Below are 13903 nucleotides of genomic sequence, written 5' to 3' on the forward strand. Positions count from 1 at the left end.
TCCAGTTCTCAGAGGGAATGCTTTCAACTTTTCCCCATTCAGTATTATGTTTGCTGTGGGTCTGTCATAGATAGCTTTTATTACCTTAAGGTATGTCTCTTGTAGGGCCGATTTTGGTGACAGTTTTAATCATAAAGTGATGCTTCTTTTTGTTTAATGCTTTTTCTGTGTCTATTGAGATGATCATGTGATTTTTGTTTTTAATTCTGTTTATGTGGTGTTTCACATTTATTGACCTGCACATGTTAAATAATCCCTACATCCCTGATACGAAACCCACTTGGTCATGGTGGATTACCTTTTTGATATGTTGTTGGATACAATTAGTTAGTATTTTCTTAATGATTTTTGCATCTATGTTTATCAGCGATATTAGTCTGTAGTTTCTTTTTTTGGCTATTTTCTCTCTTGGTTTTGGTATTACGGTAATACTGGCTTCATATAATAATTTAGGGGGGCAACACTACAAGAACTGGTAAAAGGAGCTCTAAATCTTGAAACAAATCCTGGAAACATCAAAAAGAACTTCTTAAAATCATAAATGTAATGTTATCTATATGACAAAAATATAATTTTAAAATGTATACAGGTGACAAATAGCACAATGAATGGAATGGTTCCTTTCATCTCAATACTAATATTGAAGATTAATGGCCTGAATGCTCCACTTAAAAGGTACAGAATTGCAGAATGAACAAGAATTTCCCAACCAACTATCTGCTGCCTTCAAGGGGCTCACCTGCCACAAAATGACTCACATAAACTTAAGGTAAAAAGGTGGAAAAAGACTTTCCATGCAAATCAACACCCAAAGCAAGAAGGAGTAGCTATTTTTATATGAGACAAAAAAAAAAAACTTTAAAGCAACAGTAGTTAAAAAACAAAAAAGTGACATTATAAAATGATAGAAGACCTTGTCCAATAGGAAAATATCACAATCCTAAATATCTATGCATTTAACACTGGGGCTTCCAAATTCATAAAACAAGTACTAATAGACCTAAGAAATGAGATAGATAGCAACACAATAATAGTTGGGGACTTCAATACTTCACTTACAGTACTAGACAGGTTATCAAAACACAAAGAAACAATAGATTTAAACTATACCCTGGAACAAATGGACTTAACAGGCATATACAGAAAATTCTATCCAAAAAACCCAAAATGTATATTCTACTCATCAGTGCATATAACTTTCTCTAAGAGAGACCATATTATAAGCCACAAAACAAACCTCAATACATTTTTTAAAAAATTAAAATTATATTAAGCACTCTCTCAGACCACAGTGGAATAAAACTAGAAACCAACTCCAAAAGTAACCTTGAAAACCAGGCAAATAGATGGAAATAACATAACCTGCTCGTGAATGATCACTCTGTCAAAAATGAAATCACACCTCAAGGAACTAGAGAAACAAGAATAAAACAAAACCAAACCCAGCAGACAAAATGAAATAACCAAGATCAGAGCAGAACTAAATGAATTTTTTTAAAAAAGTACAAAAGATGAATGAAACAATAAGCTGGTTCTTTGAAAAGACAAATAAATTGATAGACCACTAGCAAGATTATCCAAAAAAAGTAGAGAAATAATCCAAATAAACTCAATTAGAAACAAAATAGAAGATATTACAACTGACACCACAGAAATATAAAAGATCCTTCAAGGATACTATGAATGCCTTTAGGCACATAAACTAGGTTAAATCAGGAATAATTAGATACCCTGCACAGACCAATAAAAAGCAGTGAGATTGAAATTTTAATAAAAAATTACCAACAAAAAAAGTCCAGGAACAGATGGAGTCACAGCAGAATTCCAGCAGACTTTCAAAGAAGAAATTGTAGCAATCCTATTGACACTATTTCTTGAGGTATTCTTAAGTAAATTTAATCTAGTTAGTGTTTTACAACCTTCTTGTTTTTGAACATTCATATCTTTCTCTAGGTTTTGAAATTATCTGTTATTACCTCTTTGCATACAGTTTATCTGACTATGCCAATGCCAAACTCTTTCTCTACCTCCTCTTTGAGATTAATTAGTCTTAGATTTGTCAAGTTTAGGCTATTTTCTATATCATGTAGCTGTGCTTCATTTCTTAATTTTTTTCTTTTCTCTCCTCTGACTCTGTATTTTCACATAGCCTGTCTGCAGTCTAACTAATTCTTTCTTCTACACGTTAAGTTCTGTTATGTTTTCCTGGATGGTCTTGATGCTTATAAGACCTGGCAACTGAAGAATCTGTTATGTATTCTAATCTTTGAAGCCTGGGTATTTTTGTTTCTGTCCTTTTATAGAAGGCTTTTCAGGTATTCAGAGATTTGAGTATTATGATCTACCTTTTTTTTTTTTTTTTTTTGCCACTGCAACTATATCTGAATTAGGGCAAAGCCACAAACCCAGTAATGCTGTGACACTTGGAGACTTATTAAAGTACTGCCTTGGTGGTGTTGGGTAAGATCCAGAATTCCCTGGATTACCTGACAGATTTTTGTTGTTGTTGTTCTTTTCTCTTAGTTTTCCCCAAACAAATTTAGTCTCTCTTCCTGTGCTAAGCTGCCTGAAGTTGGGTAGGAATAATGCAGGCTTTCTTGTGGCCACCACCTCTGTGATTATGTTGGGTCATACCTTAAGCCAGCAGTTTACTGAATCTTACCCAAGTCCTATGGCGATGACTGAGGAATCCTTCCAGTACTGGACCTTTCCTTTCAGGGCAGCAGGTTTCTTTGTGGCCTAGGATAGATCTATAAATGACATTCAGGAGATAGGGCCTGGAATCAGGAGTTTTCACAATCTACTTGTTGCATTATTTTACTGTGGTTGAGCTGGTACCCAAGTTGTAAGACAAAGTCATCTTTACTTTTCTCTCTCCTTTACATAAGCAGAAGGAGGTTCTTTCAATTTCCACAGTCTCCTCAGGCCTGTGGTGACTACTGCCTAGAAACTGCCAATGTTTATTCAAGGATGATGGGCTCCTTAGTCAGTAGGTGATGTCTTCTGGGAACTAGGGCCTGGAATCAGGACTTCAGGACTCTACATGGTGCATTATTTTAGTGTGGCTGAGCTGGTGACCAAGTTGCAATACAAAGTCCTCATTATCTTCCCTTTTTTTTTTTCCCGCAAATGGAAAGAGTTTGGCTGTGACAGGCAGCCCTGAATTCCAATCCAAGGTCCTCCAATCACTTTGCTCTCCCTTACTCAAACACACAGATTCTTTCTCCATGCCACACAGCATTGACAGGGAATAGGAGGAGGCAGTGTAGACAATTGAAGACTGTCTTACCTACCTCTTTCAATGCTTCTGTTTGATATAATGTAAAAACCAGGCACTGTGGTTATACTCCTGAGTTCTGCAACTTATGATGGTACTTTCTTTTGTGAATAGTTGTTCAATACAGTGTTCTTGTGGGGAAAATGATCACTGAAATGTTCTATTCAGGCACCTTGCTCTATCTCCTATATTGATTTATTTTCCTCTGACTCACTAGTCAGACTGCTAGAACAAACTGTAGTTCTATTTTTAGTTCTTCAAGAAATCTCTATATTATTTTTCACAATGGTTGTAATAATTTACCTTCCTACCAACAGTGTTTAAGAGTTCTCTTACCTCTATAGCCTTGCTAACATCAGTTATATTTGACATTTTTAGTGATAGCCATTCTGACTGGTGTAAGATGATATCTTATTGTGGTTTTAATTTGCATTTCTCTGACAGTTACGTGGAGTTTCTTTTTTTAATACACGTGTTGGCCATTGCATGTCTTCTTTTGACAAGTGTCTATTCATATTCTTTGCCTCCTTTTTAATGGGGCTATTTATTTTATTTTGCTGTTCCTGTTGAGTCATTTGAGTATCCCGTGTATTTTGGATATTTGACTCCTGCCATATGTATAATTTGCAAATATTTTCTCCAATTCTGCAGGTTGTTGTTCAGTCTACATATTATTTTTCTTGCTGTACAACATTTTACTTTAATTTAGTTATATTTTTCTATTTAGTTTTTTGTTGCTTGTGCTTGAGAACTTAGTCATTTATACTCACCTAGATAAATGTTCACAAGAGTTTTCCCTAGGTTTTCTTCTAGTCTTTTTGAAGACCAGATCATACATTTACATTTTTATTCCATCTTGAGTTGACTTCTGTTTTTTTATTTTATTTTTTTTTTTATACTTTAAGTTTTAGGGTACATGTGCACAATGTGCAGGTTTCTTACATAGTTATACATGTGCCATGTGCTGCACCCAGTAACTCATCATTTAACATTATGTATATCTCCAAAATACCTCCCTGCTCCCCCCACTCCAAAACAGGCCCCGGTGTGTGATGTTCCCCTTCCTGTGTCCATGTGTTCTCATTGTTCAACTCCCACCTATGAGTGAGAACATGCAGTGTTTGGTTTTTAGTCCTTGCAATAATTTGCTGAGAATGATGGTTTCCAGCTTCATCCATGTCCCTACAAAAGACATGAACTCATCATTTTTTATGGCTGCGTAGTATTCCATGGTGTATATGTGCCACATTTTCTTAATCCAGTCTATCATTGTTGGACATTTGGGTTGGTTCCAGTCTTTGCTATTGTGAATAGTGCTGCAATAAACATACATGTGCATGTGTCTTTATAGCAGCATGATTTATAATACTTTGGGTATATACCCAGTAATGGGATGTCTGGGTCAAATGATATTTCTAGTTCTAGATCCCTGAGGAATCACCACACTGTCTTCGACAATGGTTGAACTAGTTTACAGTCCCACCAACAGTGTAAAAGTGTTTCAATTTTTCCACATCCTCTCCAGCACCTGTTGTTTCCTGACTTTTTAATGATTGCCATTCTAACTGGTGTGAGATGGTATCTCATTGTGGTTTTGATTTGCATTTCTCTGATGGCCAGTGATGATGAGCATTTTTTCATGTGTCTTTTGGCTGCATAAATGTCTTCTTTTGAGAAGTCTCTGTTCATATCCCTCGCCCATTTTTTGATAGGGTTGTTTGTTTTTTTTCTTGTAAATTTGTTTGAGTTCATTGTAGATTCCGGATATTAGCCCTTTGTCAGATGAGTAGATTGCAAGACTTTTCTCTCATTCTGAAGGTTGCCTGTTCACTCTGATGGTAGTTTCTTTTGCTGTGCAGAAGCTCTTTAGTTTAATTAGATCTCATTTGTCAATTTTGGCTTTTGTTGCCATTGCTTTTGGTGTTCTGGACATGAAGTCTTTGCCCATGCCTGTGTCCTGAATGGTATTGCCTAGATTTTCTTCTAGGGTTTTTATAGTTTTAGGTCTAACATTTAAGTCTTTAATCCACCTTGAATTAATTTTTGTATAAGGTGTAAAGAAGGGATACAGTATCAGCTTTCTGCATATGGCTAGCCAGTTTTCCCAAAACCATTTATTAAATAGGGAATCCTTTCCCCATTGCTTCTTATCGTCAGGTTTGTCATAGATCAGATGGTTGTAGACATGCGGCATTATTTCTGAGGGCTCTGTTCTGTTCCATTGGTCTATATCTCTGTTTGGTACCAGTACCATGCTGTTTTGGTTACTGTAGCCTTGTAGTATAGTTTGAAGTCAGGTAGCGTGATGCCTCCAGCTTTGTTCTTTTGGTTAGGATTGACTTGGCAATGCGGGCCCTTTTTTGGTTCCATATGAACTTTAAAGTAGTTTTTTCCAATTCTGTGAAGAAAGTCATTGGTAGCTTGATGGGGATGGCATTGAATCTATAAATTACCTTGGGCAGTATGGCTATTTTCATGATATTGATTCTTCCTACCCATGAGCATGGAATGAATGTTCTTCCATTTGTTTGAATCCTCTTTTATTCCATTGAGCAGTGGTTTGTAGTTCTCCATGAAGAGGTCCTTCACGTCCCTTGTAAGTTGGATTCCTAGGTATTTTGTTCTCTTTGAAGCAATTGTGAATGTGAGTTCACTCATGATTCGGCTCTCTGTTTGTCTGTTATTGGTGTATAAGAATGCTTGTGATTTTTGCACACTGATTTTATATCCTGAGACTTTGCTGAAGTTGCCTATCAGCTTAAGGAGATTTTGAGCTGAGACGATGGGGTTTTCTAGATATGCAATCATGTCATCTACAAACACAGACAATTTGACTTCCTCTTTTCCTAATTTCCTTCTCCTGCCTGATTGCCCTGGCCAGAACTTCCAACACTATGTTGAATAGGAGTGGTAAGAGAGGGCATCCCTGTCTTGTGTCAGTTTTCAAAGGGAATGCTTCCAGTTTTTGCCCATTCAGTATGATATTGGCTGTGGATTTGTCATAGGTAGCTTTTATTATTTTGAGATACGTCCCATCAATACCTAATTTATTGAGAATTTTTAACATGAAGGGTTGTTGAATTTTGTCAAAGGCCTTATCTGCATCTATTGAGATAATCATATGGTTTTTGTTGTTGGTTCTGTTTATATGCTGGATTATGTTTATTGATTTGTGTATGTTGAACAAGACTTGCATCCCAGGGGTGAAGCCCACTTCATCATGGTGGATAAGCTTTTTGATGTGCTTCTGGATTCGGTTTGCCAGTATTTTATTGAGTATTTTTGCATCAATGTTCATCAAGGATATTGGTCTAAAATTCTCTTTTTTTGTTGTGTCTCTGACAGGCTTTGGTATCAGGATGATGTTGGCCTCATAAAATGAGTTAAGGAGGATTCTCTCTTTTTCTATTGATTGGAATAGTTTCAGAAGGAATGGTACTTTAAAACCCCACTGTCAACTTTAGACAGATCAACGAGACAGAAAGTTAACAAGGATATCTAGGAATTGAACTCAGCTCTGCACTAAGCGGACCGAATAGACATCCTCAGAACTCTGCACCCCAAATCAATGGAATATACATTGTTCTCAGCACCACACTGCACTTATTCCAAAACTGACCACACAGTTGGAAGTAAAGCACTCCTCAGCGAATGCAAAAGAGCAGAAATTATAACAAGCTGTCTCTCAGACCACAGTGCAATCAAACTAGAACTCAGGATTAAGAAACTCACTCAAAACCACTCAACTACATGGAAACTGAACAACCTGCTCCTGAATGACTAATGGGTACATAACGAAATGAAGGCAGAAATAAAGATGTTTTTTGAAACCAACGAGAACAAAGACACAACATACCAGAATCTCTGGGACACATTCAAAGCAGTGTGTAGAGGGAAATTTATAGCACTAAATGCCCACAAGAGAAAGCAGGAAAGATCTAAAATTGACACTCTAACATCACAATTAAAAGAATTAGAGAAGGAAGAGCAAGCACATTCAAAAGCTAGCAGAAGTCAAGAAATAACTAAGATCAGAGCAGAACTGAAGGAAATAGAGACACAAAAAATCCTTCAAAAAATCAATGAATCCAGGAACTGGTTTTTTGAAAAGATCAACAAAATTGATAGACTGCTAGCAAGACTAATAAAGAAGAAAAGAGAGAAGAATCAAATAGACGCAATAAAAAATGATAAAGGGGATATCACCACCGATCCCCCAGAAACACAAACTACCATCAGAGAATACTATAAACACCTCTACGCAAATAAACTAGAAAATCTAGAAGAAATGGATAAATTCCTTGACACATACACCCTCCCAAGATGAAACCAGGAAGAAGTTGAATCTCTGACTAGACCAATAACAGGCTCTGAAATTCAGGCAATAATTAATAGCTTACCAACCAAAAAATGTCCAGGACCAGATGGATTCACAGCCGAATTCTACCAGTGGAACAAGGAGGAGTTGAGTTGACTTTTGTATGTGCTGAGACATAGTTATTTAGTTTCGTTTTTCTACATATAACAATTCAATTTTCCCAGCATCAATTTTTGATATGGATGTCCTATCGTCAGTGTACGTACGTTCTTGGTGAATTTACCAAAGATCAATTGATATATTCAGTTTAAATATTTGGCTTTATTTCTGGGCTTCATATTCTATACCATTTTCTATGTGTCTATTTTTATAGTGGTTCCATGCTGCTTTGCGTATATAGCTTTGTAGTAAAATTTGAAGTCAGGTTATCAGATGCCTCCATGTTTATTCATTTTGCTTGAGATACATTAACTATAAAGACTCTTTAGGCCTTATATAAATTTTAAAATGGTACCTTTTAATTTTCTTTAAAAAATGGTGTTTTGATAGAGATTATATTAAATTAGTAGATTTTTCTAGTCAGTGTGATTATTTTAATATTAATTATTCCAATTCATGAGCATGAAATATTGTTCCATTTGTTTTTGTTATCTACAATATATCTGTTTTTTATAGTTTTTGTTACAGGAAGCTTTTATCTTCTTGCTTAAATATATTCCTAGGGTTATTTTTAGGCAATTGTAAATGGGATTGCCTTCTTGATTTTATCAGCTAGATCATTATTGGTGTATAGAAATGCTATTGATTTTTTGTATGTCAATTTTGTATCCTGGTGTATAGAAATGATATTGATTTTTTTATGTTAATTTTGTATCCTGAGATGTTATTGGTTACTGAATTCATTTACAAAATATAGGCACGTTTCATTTTTCAGTTTTGTTTTTCTAGGTACAACATCACATCTTCAGCAAACAGGTATATTCAACTTCCTGTGTTTTCAATTTGGTTGTGTTTTTTGTATTTTTTTCTCTTGCCTGATTGCTCTGACTAGGAATTATACTACCATGTTAAATATAAATGCTAGAAGTTGATATCCTTGTTTAGTTTGAGTTATTAAAGGAAATGTTTTCAAATTTTCCCTAGTCAGTATGATGTTGAGTGTCACCTTGCCATATGCGATCTTTATTATATTGAGTCATTTTTCTTCTCTGTCTAGAATGCTGTATTTTATCAAATGCTTTTCATATATCTATTCTGATGATTTTTTATTGTGTTTATGTGATGTATCACATGTATTGATTTACATATGTTGAACCATTCTTGCATACCTGGTTTAAGTCCATTTGATTATGGCGTACTATTTTTTTCATGTGCCATTGGATTCAGTTTGCTACCATATTGTCGAGGGTTTTTGTCTCTTTCTCCTTGAAGGATGTTGATATTCTGTTTTCATTATTTTTTCTTTTTTCTGAGCTTGCTATCAAGCTGACATTGGCCTTGTAGGATGAGTTACCAATTATTCCTTACTTCTTAATTTTTTGGAATAGTTTCAAGAGAATTGGTGAAGTTCTTCATTTATTTGGTAGAATTTGGCTGTGAATCCATCTTATCCTGAGCTTTTATTTATTCAAATACTTTTTTATTACTGATTCAATCTGTACTCAATATTAGTCTTTTCAGGCTTTCTGTATCTCCTTGCTTTAATCTTTGGAGGCTGAATGTTTCCAGAAATTTGTCTGTTTCCTCTAGATTATCTAGTTTGTGTGCCTATAGTTGTTCTTATACTCTGATAAGCTTTTGTATTTCTGTAGCATCAAACATAATATCATCTTTTTAATTTCTAATTTCATCTATTTGGAGCAACTCTCTTATTTTTTAGATTAGTCTACCTAAGAGCTTGTCATTTATGTTTATCTTTTTGAAGAAACAACTTTTTGTTTTCATTGATCCCTTTAACTGTTTTTTTGTCTCTATTTTATTTAGCTAATTAAGTTCTGAACTTTGTTTTTTTTTTTTTTCTTCTATTAATTTTGTGTTTGACCACTCTTGCTTTTCTAGTTCTTTGAGATGTGACATTAGGCTGTTAATTTGTAACCTCTGATTCTTTGATGCAGGTTTTTAATGCTATAAACTTTTCTTTTAGCACTGCTTTTGCTGTATTCCACATGTTTTGGTATGCTGTGTTTTCATTTTTATTTGTTGCATTGTATTAAATTTATGGCTTTATTTCTTCATTGAGCCAATGATTGTTCAGAAGCATGATATTTAATTTCCATGTGTTTGTATATTTTCTAAAGTTCCTTTTGATATTGATTCCTAGATTTTCCACTGTGATCTGAGAAGATAATTGATATGATTATATTCTTTTAAATTTGTTGAGACTTATTTTGTTATCGGACGTGGTCTCAGTTTCATATGCTGATGAGACGAATATACATTCTACAGTTGTTGAGCATAGTGTTACGTAAATATCTGTTAGGCTCATTTTGTCTAAAGTTTAATTTGTTTAATTTTTGTTAATTTTCTTTTTCAATGTTTTCTAATGTTTTGACTGGAGTGTTGTAGTCCCCTACTTTTGTTTTGTTGTCATTTATGTCCTTCTTTATATCTAATAGTGTTTATGTTGTATATCTGAGTTATCTTGTGTTGGATTCATATGTACTTAGAATTGTTATATCTCTCTGCTGAATTGGTCCCCTTATCATTATATAATTACCTTATTTATTTATTTTTATTTAGTTAGTTTTTTTACCGTTTTTTATTTAAAGTGTGGTTTATCTGAGTATAGCTACTGTTGGTCTCTGTTGGTTTCCATCTGTGTGAAACATCTTTCTCCACCCCTTTACTTTCAGTCTATGTGTCTTTGTGGATAAGGTGAGTTTCTTGTAAGCAGCATATAGTTTGATGATGTTTAAAAATCCATTCCACCAATCTATTTTAAGGGAGCACTTAATCAATTTATGTTCAAAGTTAATAATGATTTTTACATTTTGTTTCTGCATATTGTTAAGTGTTTTATACTTGTTTTATAAATTATATGTTTCTTTCTTTTTCTCTGTCTTTGAAGTTAAGTAGAATTCTATAGTGAAGGCAATTGATTCCTTTCTATTTTTCCGTTGTGTGATTCTTTTATCTATGAGTTTTACACTTTCACGTGCTTTCACAATGGTGAATATTGATTGTCTTTTGTTTCTACATTTAGAATAACTTAGAGCATTTTTTGTATAGTTGATCTTGTGATGATGAATTACTTGTGCATTTGCTTGTCTGAGAATGGCTTCATTTATTTATTACTTATAACATTTAATCTTGCTTCACATAGTATTCTTGGCTGGTTGTTTTTTTTCTTTCAGCACTTTGAATATGCCATCCTATTCTCTTGTGGCCTGTAAGGGCTCTGCTGACCAGTTGTTATTAGTCTTATGGGCTTTCCTTTAGAGGTGACTGGACATGTTTCTCTTGCTGATTTCAGAACTATTTCCTTCAGTTTGTCTTTAGAAAATCTGATTATAATATTGAGACATCCTCGTGGGAGGGGGTCCCCAGAAATACTCCAAATGACCCATGCACTGGAGATATGCAGTGAGGTGGAGCCACAAAAATTCACACTGTTTGCAGTAGGGAGGAGCCTGGCCCCTTTTCTTTCTGTGTGGAACCTGGGATTTGAATGGCCGGATGGGAAGCACTCTAGCAGGGACCCCATCTTTAGCTGAACTAAGAAAAATTCCTGCAACATTTTTGGCACCCAACGTGGGGCTTGAGAAGTGAATAAAATGAAGACTTAAAACCTCTCACTGTGGCTTCTGAGCCTTTTCATCCTCAGATGTCTGAGCTTATGGGAAACTGCACCCTCATACCCGTATCACTCCAGGGGGTTGGGGGCCTTTACACAGGCTTTTCTTTTTTGGAAAAGACTGACAAACAGCAGCTCGCCTCTACCCTCCCCTCTCTACTGGGTTTGAGATGAATGATCCAAGGTGCTGGCTCGTTTCCAACCACACTACCAGAACCCTCTCTTCCTCTGCCAAGGGGTTTGGCTCCATTGGACAGTAATTAAACTTTTTTCCCTGTTGGAGGAACCACTTGCATAAGAACAAAAGATTCTTTCCCAGGCATTTTTTTTTTTTTTTTCTTTTATTATTATTATTATTATTATTATTATACTTTAGGTTTTATGGTACATGTGCGCAATGTGCAGGTAAGTTACATGTGTATACATGTGCCATACTGGTGCGCTGCACCCACCAACTCGTCAGCTAGCATTAGGTATATCTCCCAATGCTATCCCTCCCCCCTCCCCCCACCCCACAACAGTCCCCAGAGTGTGATGTTCCCCTTCCTGTGTCCATGTGTTCTCATTGTTCAATTCCCACCTATGAGTGAGAATATGCGGTGTTTGGTTTTTTGTTCTTGCGATAGTTTACTGAGAATGATGATTTCCAATTTCATCCATGTCCCTACAAAGGACGTGAACTCATCATTTTTTATGGCTGCATAGTATTCCATGGTGTATATGTGCCACATTTTCTTAATCCAGTCTATCATTGTTGGACATTTGGGTTGGTTCCAAGTCTTTGCTATTGTGAATAATGCCGCAATAAACATACGTGTGCATGTGTCTTTATAGCAGCATGATTTATAGTCCTTTGGGTATATACCCAGTAATGGGATGGCTGGGTCGAATGGAATTTCTAGTTCTAGATCCCTGAGGAATCGCCACACTGACTTCCACAAGGGTTGAACTAGTTTACAGTCCCACCAACAGTGTAAAAGTGTTCCTATTTCTCCACATCCTCTCCAGCACCTGTTGTTTCCGGACTTTTTAATGATTGCCATTCTAACTGGTGTGAGATGGTATCTCATTGTGGTTTTGATTTGCATTTCTCTGATGGCCAGTGATGTTGAGCATTTTTTCATGTGTTTTTTGGCTGCATAAATGTCTTCTTTTGAGAAGTGTCTGTTCATGTCCTTCGCCCATTTTTTGATGGGGTTGTTTGTTTTTTTCTTGTAAATTTGTTGGAGTTCATTGTAGATTCTGGATATTAGCCCTTTGTCAGATGAGTAGGTTGCAAAAATTTTCTCCCATTTTGTAGGTTGCCTGTTCACTCTGATGGTAGTTTCTTTTGCTGTGCAGAAGCTCTTTAGTTTAATTAGATCCCATTTGTCAATTTTGGCTTTTGTTGCCATTGCTTTTGGTGTTTTAGACATGAAGTCCTTGCCCATGCCTATGTCCTGAATGGTATTGCCTAGGTTTTCTTCTAGGGTTTTTATGGTTTCAGGTCTAACGTTTAAGTCTTTAATCCATCTTGAATTGATTTTTGTATAAGGTGTAAGGAAGGGATCCAGTTTCAGCTTTCTACATATGGCTAGCCAGTTTTCCCAGCACCATTTATTAAATAGGGAATCCTTTCCCCATTTCTTGTTTTTGTCAGGTTTGTCAAAGATCAGATACTTGTAGATATGTGGCATTATTTCTGGTGGCTCTGTTCTGTTCCATTGATCTATATCTCTGTTTTGGTACCAGTACCATGCTGTTTTGGTTACTGTAGCCTTGTAGTATAGTTTGAAGTCAGGTAGTGTGATGCCTCCAGCTTTGTTCTTTTGGCATTTTTACACTGTTTCTTTTCTTCCCCTTCACTACTTCATCAGCAGTTAACCTTTAAATTTTTTTTTCCTCTTAGAAGACATTTTTACTAAGCCAGCCCTCACAACTATTACGTTTATATTTCCTGTGAAATTTTGGTTGTGAAATGAAGCCTCCATTTTGTTTTATATCCTGTGGGGATAGCTTGTAAGTTTGGTGGCCAGACTTTGTTTACCAATCCTGCCTTAGGGAATGTTTCTTTAAGATTTGATACCTGCTTGTTCTCCCAGCCCTGTCTCATAACAAACTCCACCTGGGGACTGGGATTTCCCATCCCTGTCTGTGTGTGTGATGTGTCTAATGCCTGTAAAAAGTGCTCTAATTAATTTGGCCTAAAGAAAGATAAGTGCTTGGATCTAATTTTTTTTTAAAGGGAACATAAAATCTGTGGTGCCCTTCTTTTTGTGTGACTTTAATCTTTAAGAAATAAAAACTGCCCTAAAGACTATTGGTAAAATTCAGATCAGATGCAAGGTTTCCTAAGTGTTTTGAGGTAACAAACTGCTTTTTGGGTTTTGAGAACTATTTGACTTGCCAGCTTCACAACTGGTAGGGCCTGGGGACATATGAAACTAATCACAACCCTAATTAAGAAGGCAAACGTTGACTGCACTTAGGACACAATTAAAGCAACTTACCAGGTTTTACCTTAAAGTTAAAAATT

Source organism: Pongo abelii, chromosome 2 (assembly GCF_028885655.2).
Source record: "Pongo abelii isolate AG06213 chromosome 2, NHGRI_mPonAbe1-v2.0_pri, whole genome shotgun sequence".
In the NCBI taxonomy this organism is placed as follows: domain Eukaryota; kingdom Metazoa; phylum Chordata; class Mammalia; order Primates; family Hominidae; genus Pongo; species Pongo abelii.